The sequence below is a fragment of the Meleagris gallopavo genome, chromosome 1 (genome assembly GCF_000146605.3).
Source record: "Meleagris gallopavo isolate NT-WF06-2002-E0010 breed Aviagen turkey brand Nicholas breeding stock chromosome 1, Turkey_5.1, whole genome shotgun sequence".
NCBI lineage: Eukaryota > Metazoa > Chordata > Aves > Galliformes > Phasianidae > Meleagris > Meleagris gallopavo.
Genome location: NC_015011.2, coordinates 93,266,121 through 93,275,306, shown reverse-complemented (window position 1 = coordinate 93,275,306; position 9,186 = coordinate 93,266,121).

The following is a 9,186-nucleotide window of genomic DNA, read 5'->3' as shown; positions in this document are numbered from 1 at the left end:
TTTTTTTTCTGCCATGAATTTAAGCTTTTCTGTCATAGCTTTTTTTTTTTTCCTTCATCCATAGCTGTGTATGGCAGTGACTTGCACAAATTGACTATGCATTGTGTAGAAGAACAAAACTCCTTCCTCTGTTCTTTAGTAATATCGTGTAATGGATTCCAGTTTTGCATTGTGAATGAGAATACCAAATTGCTCATTTACTTGTTATTCAGTAATAACGATGATATGCATTAAGCACATTGAGCCTTGAAGTGAAAAGGCTATTATCACATAAAAGTATGTTTGATTACTTTTGAAGAAATAATTTATTTAGTTTGATATCATTATGCATTGTTTTTAGACAGGAGTGATCTCAGCAAAAAGGAATGATTAAGACCAACTGATAAATGTTATTTATATAAAAATCTTACTTATATTTAAGAGTGGTATCATCTCTCAGTGTTCTTGGGAGAAGTGCTGCTTCAGCAGGACTAGGCAAATGAAAATTTCCACACTTCTGCAAGTTAATAAGTATCCACTGGTAGTGATTCAATTATTCACTTCAATTATTGAGTTAAATATATCTGAGACAAAGTAGAAGCTCATACCCTGACACTTACAGAGCTTCAGGTAACTGATGGTAACTTCTGAAGCAGTAGTAACTCAGTTGCCTTTAATTCATAACCTTTGTCTCTCCATCTGCAATCTTCCTGGTTTTCAATCTGTACTGACCAGCTGTCTCTCACAATAAAATCACATAGTTTGCTTAGGCCTGTTCAGCTGTGCCTGCAGTATAGTTCCCTATGTACTAAATGAAAAATGTTCTGCAGGTCTGATTTTGGTTTGAGATTTCTCTCTGAAGGAAGGTATTAACTGCAAAATTATTGAAAAATGCTATCACCTATAAGGAAGAATAAACATTTTTTTGAGAAAGCAACCCCTAAAAAAACAAGGAAACTCAAGGCGATATGCATAGACACCAACACCTTAGATATCTACCTTTTTCTCCATAAAGACTCTGCAGAGATTGAAATCCAGGACTACAAGGGTAGTTAGATACCTATAATATATAGATTTAATACATCTCATGAACTCTTAACAGGCATTAGTGCTAAACTAGATCAGCTTTTGTTTCCTTTCTCAAGAGTCACAAGCATAACTTTGTTAAAATGATCTGCCTTCCTTCACATGGATTTGTGTACTTGGAGCTTTTTTGATCCTTCTGTTCTCAGTCTAATAAAACACGTAATAGTTTATCTTCTAGCCCAGAAAAATGATACTGTCTTTCACATCTGTGCTTATTGCTTATTTTCAGAGAAGAAATGGTTGTGTATAATAGAGAAGATTGCACTCATTTTAAGAATTACAAGCCTATAATGATCATTCCATGAGCTTTAACAGCAGAGCATATTTTCTTAAAAAATGTTGATATCATAGTCATATAGTTAACTCATAGGTGACTTCATAAAATAAATTTCAGTGTTCATAATACTATTACGTGCAATTTCTATATCCACTGTTAATGTGTGATACAACTGACAACGATTCCATTCCCCTTATTAGGTGAGATGTTGTTAATATTTCTGATTGAAGAGGAAAGATGAAATGTTTAGACACCGAACTTCATGAAACTGCATAACATGGTCAAAGAAAAAAGAATAAGGGGAATAGAGCATTTTTAATGGGTAAGAAGTTTCTAAGCATCATCTACAAATGATGCTCCTCCTTTGGAGGAGACAGTAGCAACGTGAAACTATATTTAATATACACTTAAATTGTAATGCTTAATATACCTTAGAGTTGTATTTCTTGCGGTGGTATTTAGTTGCCTCAGAGCATGTCTGCAGCTGTCTTAAAAGCAATAGCACCTGGTCTTTAGCTGCTTCTCTGGAAGTGAGAGCTTCCTACGTCATCTGTCATAGGAAATAAAGACCCATCACAGGGCTGTATGGGTATTTTGAAGGGTAGCAGCTGCCTGTATTTTAGGCAAGTAAATCTCATCCCACCTATACTACTTCATTTTATCTCAAGAATATTTTTATAGATATTTTTAGTTTTCTAATGTTGATGGTCACAGTGCAAAAAAAAATTCTAGTTCAGTGTAGTTAAGTATTACATCAGTAAGTCATTCAGATGTAACAACTATATAATAGGATTTCTTGTGTTGTACTAATTTTTTTTACAACAGAGAGAGGTTGTCATGTTTATACAGTCAGTGTGGCTTGTAAATTACCTGTAAATACAGGGATTCAGTTTTAGAAGTGTTAAAACTTTCACATCTAATTTTAAACATCTAATTCTTCATAGAACAATGAGAAATTTTGTTCTAAGTTAATGATTTATATATTCATTCACTGATTTCTGTGCTAACAATTTACAAAGTACCAACCATTAAGAATTAAAAAAAAAGGAAAGGCTTAGGTAAGTTTTGTTTATCTAAATAAATGTGTAGACTTTGTTACCGTCCAAATTCTTAGCTAAGTTCTGGAAATCTTTTGTGATAGAGATTGTTTTTGGCTAACTAGGGGTTTTAAAAGAATCTGTTAAGAACTGGAATTAAACAGGTAGATGTTGCTTCATCACTGGCTAAGGACAGTAAGTCTTCAGAAGTTACCAACATCTTTCTGTAAGTAGAATGCTGCTGTTAAATGAGGTGCTTGGTAAACTGGAGGTCTTTGTAAGTCTTTAGGGATAAGGTCATTGGCAATACAGAATCAGTACTTTACAGAACCACAGAATCACAGGAGTTGAAAAGGACCTCAAGAGATCATCAAGTCCAACCCCCCTGCTAAAGCAGTTACCTTACAGTAGGTCACACAGGTAGGTGTCCAGACGGGTCTTGAATATCTCCATAGAAGCAGACTCCACAAGCTTTCTGGACAATCTTTTCCAGTGCTCCATCACCATTTTTGTAAAGAAGTTCATCGGCAGTATGGAACTTCCTGTGTACAAGTTTTAGGCCATTACTCCTTGTCTTATCATTATACAACATCACCGAGAAGAGCCTGGCATCATCCATTTGCCTCCCACCTCCCTTTCAGTAATTATAAAGATTTATCAGATCCCCTCTCAGTATTCTTTTCCCCAGGCTGAAAAGACGCAGGTTACTCAGCCTTTCCTCATATGGGAGTTGCTCCAGGCCCTTTATCATTTTTGTGGCCCTCTGCTGGATTCCTTTTAGGAGATCCCTGTCTTTTTTGAGCTGGGGAGCTCATAATTGGACATGGTAGTCTGAATGTGGTCTCACCAAGGCAGAGAAGAGAGGGAGGATTGCGTCCAGGCACCTGCTGGCCACACTCTTTTTAATGCACCTCAGGATATCATTGGCCTTCTTGGCCACAAGGGCACACTGCTGGCTCATGGCCAACTTGTCCATCAGGACCCACAAGCCTTCTCCACAGAGCTATTCTATTCTATTCCTTTAAATTTTTCAGAAGATTTGAGACTGAGATTCTGAACTTCATTTGTTAAGGAATGTGCTATGGAGCTAAACAGAAGGAATAAGACAAAAACATGCTCAAGGTTTTCCAATTGTGAAAGAAATTAGAAAAAAGAATTTATAATAGTAATAAAGAATAAGTACATACCTCAATATCCTAAACTGTTTGCAATTATGTGAATTAAAACAAATTCAGATCATCGTGAACGTTCAGTTAGATGTTATTTCAATTTTCAGGTCTTTAAATTCCCCGTCAGTGTGACATTTCATGACACAAGGAAGCTTAAATGAAATTTTAAATCAAAGTTTTTATAAGAGTGTAGAGCTAGATCTCACAGAAGGTTGTATAGATACATTCAGTTCTTCTTATCTGGAGTCCCATTACTTTCACTGTAAAAACAGTCTATCTTCCATTCAGGATGTGAAAGAAAATGTCCTCCTTTGTATCAAAAGAAAACATGATGGTTTGCATGATGATGTAATGTACTTTGAGCCTCAGTTAATGGGGATGTAGGGTTGTTCTGTTGCAAGAGGGAATTTTGAGCTTGGGACAGATTTATTAGCTTTCTCAATGTCATGTGGTGAATGAAGCATGCAACTCCCCTGCCACGACAGCTTCAGCTCTGTCTTCTGTGAGGGATGCATCATATTCTGCTTTGTCCACTGCAGCACAAAGCTTCTTCCACACTGTGTGTGGCTTTGAGTACAGCCTGGAAGCTCTGGCGTGGCAAATTTTTAATTCTGTAAGCTTCTTTCCTCTCTGACCACAGTGCTGGAAGGCAGCTGAGAGCCTGAGCTGCTATGCAGCTCTTTGCATGCTGTGCTTGTGGCATTTTGGCCATGCTGCCGGCACTGGCTCACTTGCACACACCATGCCTAGGCCTCTTGGAAACAATTCATTTCAGAGTTATTTTTCTTTGTTTCAAGGCTAGAAAGTCTGTGCAACAATTGCATTCTTTATGGACTTTGCTTTCTTTACTTCTGTGATGGTTCAGCTGGGGATATTTTGATCTGATTGTTCTTCATGATGTACTGAGCCAGGAAGAATTCAAAGGAAGGTAATGCTTCATTTTTGGAATTTGATTATTTCTACAAAGTATCTATCATGATTCTGTTCAGAACTTAACTGACCAAAATGGCAGTTTTAAGGAAATAGGTTTAATATTCTGCCTATTGCTGGTACTGTATTCTGGTCTTTCCTGGAAGTCTACTCATTTGAAGAGACCCTTATATGAAGCAAGTGATGTTTTGAAATTGGAAGCAGGAAAACATTCATATATAACATTCATAGTTAGTTCTATGACACAAATTCATTTCATCATGGTAGAAAAATAAAACATTGAAAAGAATGTGTTATAAGAGACACACTTAAGAATTCACAAATTGATGAATTATTGATTATGACTATCAATGCAGAAAAAAAAGTTATGGAAAAGGTTATTTTAAAAGCCATGTTCAAAATGAATATAATCATAACATAATTAATTATAGGAAAGCTAAAACATTTTAAAAGGCATGACAGTCGCACTGATTCTGATTCGTCCTTCTGGCAGTTGCTGAAGCTGCTGCTATATGTGAAAAGGCGTGCTTCTTTAATCAGCATGTGAGTATCTGACAGGAGAAAAAAGCATATAACACATAAAATGCAAGAATATGGGAATATTAAATAAATTAGAAGTGAGACAAAGGTGTTTTTTAATAAACAGGCATACAAGAGAACACAATGCATAAGTACTCAATTCTGAAAAATTCCCTTATGGAAAGAAGCAGGCTATGAGCATTTGAAAAGTGTACTCAGAAAGTAATGCAGCTATTCAGCATACAGTGGTGATACTCAGGAGTAAAATAATTTCAGTATGCAGAAACTACATCCGTCCAAATAAAAAGTTTAATTTTTCTAATCTATTATTTGAAATAACTTTTTGAAGTTCTATCAAGTATTTTTTTTTAACAAAGAATTTTAAATTAGTTGTTTTGAAAGTCTTTGACATTACTGTGTTTTAGTCCTATATGTGATCTAAAAAGGTGATGTATAATTAACACATTTGGAATAAATCCTACTTTGAAAGTCTTTAAACAATTTTAAATTTGTCCATTTGCCTCAAATGATTTTCTAAAGATGTTTTCATTTGAAAACTTGTGAAGAATTGAAAGCTTTATTTATTCTGTATTTACTTAATTATATGTAAGCAGAAGCTGCTGGAGCTGGAGCATGTGACAGTTTTTAAGGAATGGATATTGTAACTGTACAAATCTGCCTGGCATAGACACACATCAAGTTCTTATGCATAATCTTAACTAATTAGTAGTCTCTGAAGTATGAGTGAAAGATTAAATGTTGGCCTAGGATTGATGGGGAAGAGAAGGAGTTACCTCTTCAGCCAATGAGAATGGAGATGAGAAAAAAAGAATGATATTTTTATGTTTGTTTGTTGTTTATTAAGTGAGGAGGGAACATGGATTTGATTGAGTTGCTTGAATTCCATCTGAACTCTCCAAAAAGAGACATATCTGTTCCCTTAGCAGTCTCATCAAAGGAAAGGTACAGTTTTTTACACTGACTTAGAAATTTCTGGATTCTGAGCTAATCCTGTAGCTTTCAAACTTATTTCTTTATATTTCCTCTTTATAAAATGAACTGGTAGATTTTTTAAGTATAAAAAGTCATAATTTGACCCCTGTTTCGTTTCTTCTTCATTTTTAGGAGAAAACAGGAAAAAACAACAACAACAAAAAACAATAACCATAGTTTGGGCTTTTGTCTTTGTGTTTGTGATTGTAAGCTGTGTAAGGTATAGTGCTTCATATTTTATACTTATTTGGCTCCAGGAGAATATTTATCTCTCAAAATGCTGCACTAGCTGGTTCAAAATATCTATCAGCCCTTTATTAAATATCTGAGATAAAGAGACAGAATACAGCAATGATAAAATCTCAGAACAAATTGAGACTTTATACTTCAAGTCTGGTAGCCCACCATAGGTCCTCGTAAGAAGGACCCAGCTTATCTTCAAAAGCATCTGGTCTTGGAAGTAATACTGCACAGTACCTATGCCTATACTAGTAGCTTGACTAAAACCTGTAAATCTTTTTGTTACCATATGTTGTGTGAAACGATCAATCACAATTCCTTGAGATGCAAACTTCAAGGAAGACAAACTTTTTCAACAGCAGTGAAGAGAGTAGTAAATCAGCTTCAAATGGATACTCTGGCTAGAGCAGAGTTCAGCAAGTAAGATGTATCCATGCTGAAAAACGCACTGAGTAACATGAAGACCTTTAGGAGGCTCAAATTTCTGCTTTGTGAATGCTTCAGATGAAGTCTGTATGTTTTTAAGATAAAGATTGCTGGTATAGTGGTTCTGTGCATTTAGAAGACTGCCCTTTTTCTTATTAGACTTACCTGGTATTTCATATTGATTTAATAATTTTATTCATACTCTTTTTAGTCTACCTCCTTTTCCTGCTTCACAGTGTTGCTTTAATGCATTACTGATTTTATGAGGATTCACTGGCAAAAGCACAGTTCCACTAAAGTGCTTATTATTCTGCTGTACTTAATACATAGCTGTCAAATATTTTTCAACTTCTTTCTTCTTCAGCTTGTTACATATATAGTTCATTTCATCTGAAAATAATTCAGAATGCTACAGATGCTTATTATGGTGAGGGGTCTGGAGCACAGATCTTGTGAGGAGCAGCTGAGGGAGCTGGGATTGCTCAGTCTGGAGAAGAGGAGGCTCAGAGGAGACCTTATTGCACTCTACAACTTTCTGAAGGGAGGCTGTGATGAGGAGGAGTTTGACCTCTTTCTCCAGACAACAAACAGGACCCGAGAAAATGGCCACAAGTTGTACAAGAGGAGGTTTAGAACAGACATAAGGAAGAACTTTTTCTCTCAGACAGTGGTCAGGCACTGAAATGGCCTGCCCAGGGAGGTGGTGGAGTTGCCATCCCTGACAGTGTTCAAGAGGCGTCTGGATGAGGAGCTACAAGATATGGTTTAGCGCACATGGTAGCAGTGGTGATGGAAGGACAGTTGGACTAGATGATCTTGTAGGTCCTTTTCAGCCTTCTGATTCTATGATTCTATCATTCTGTGATTCTATGAAAGTAATGTAGGAATGTTGCTGAGGAAGGCAATACAACTTCATCATCCTACTAACTTGAAAACTGCAGCACAATTAATAGCTGAACAAATCTAATTTTAAATAAGCTGTGTCTTTTTAATTTGTTAGCACGAGAACATTTTTGACTTGTATTAACTTCTTTAGCCTGTGGATTTCTTTGAACCTTTTAAATCCTCTTGTTTTGATACCATCTGACCACTATGCTATGCTGAGTTATAATGCACTCAGACCTCTCTCTACATTTTCTAATGCTAACATTATATTGTTTACTGTCTTCAGAATTTTTGCTGCTACTTAATTCTGTGATTCTACAAGCATGTGGTTTACTCATTTTTCCCACTATAACATTAGGATTCATCTTCATTGTTTCATTGCATGGGTAGCATCTGTCGCCTTTAGAAATCATACATTATTAATGCCATATTTTTATATATGGTACTTGGAAATAAACTGAAGTTCTCCTTTGCCCTCAAAATCAATATATCCTCTGGTCCTCTTTTCTGTGCTCTGTGTCAACCTCTTAAAATAAGATAAACAACAAAAAACCATTCTCCCAAAAGAACAAAAAAAAAAAAAAAGTAAAAACTGAAATGAAAGGCAAGAGATAAACCTAAGTTATTGTATCAGTGGCCACTTTTGTATACACATTCATGTAAAGAGTATGTGAACTAGGTTGTTCTTGCTGTTTTAACTGTTGATCAGCTGAGGATTATACGAAATCACCCTGGAATTTGAGACTTGCAGAGAACTTTTGTCTATTTAAGTAGTTGTTTTCATCTTACACTGAATTTTAAATTTAAAAAATTTAAAATCCATTTTAAAATGTATTTTATCAACTCTTTAAAGATGGATAAGGACTCTAAAATATAGGAAATGTAAATCCTTCTTACTTCTTTTTAGTTCTATGGATGAATTATTAGTTCTTACTGAATCAGTGATATTCATCGTGCAGTGTTTAACCAGTTAGTTAAGAAAAACATTTTCTTAAATAGAAAACCAGTAACTCTGCGAAACCATCTTGCAGCTGGATTTAGATTTGTAAAATAGATATTTGCTTAGTTAATATTTTGGGACCCTTTTTCCCCTTTTCTATTCTAAGGAATCTGGAAAGTAAATTAAAAGTAATTTAATTTGATCTTACGTGTTAGCCAAAGACTTTCAATGCAATCTTCTTTCATTGTCTTAAATTCTGGCAATTTTTTACCTGTCTTTTATGTAATTGAAGCAATAATTATGGGGTATACTTTTACACACCTGGAGGTTCTTATTCAGAATATCAAATGTTTATCTGCATTTCTGGGAGAGTGGTTGATTTTATTTTGTATTTTTTTGTTTGTATTGTTTGTTTGTTTGCTTGCTTATTTTTTATTTCCTTATCTTATTAAAACAAGCTTGATTACCTGGATTCTATTCTTTCTGGCTGGTCTTAATTTGTCAGAAAATAGTAAACATTATCAGCTATGCTTGTTTTCTAATAGTAGTTTAAATATATTGGTGTGATAAGGTTCTCCTACCCATAAATGAATACCTGGATACTCGATATCCCACCAGCATGTTTTGTTATCCTCTGACAACACATGTGGATAGAAAACACTCTGATTTTTTTTCCCGCAGTACAACAGAATGGTTGCTTGTAAA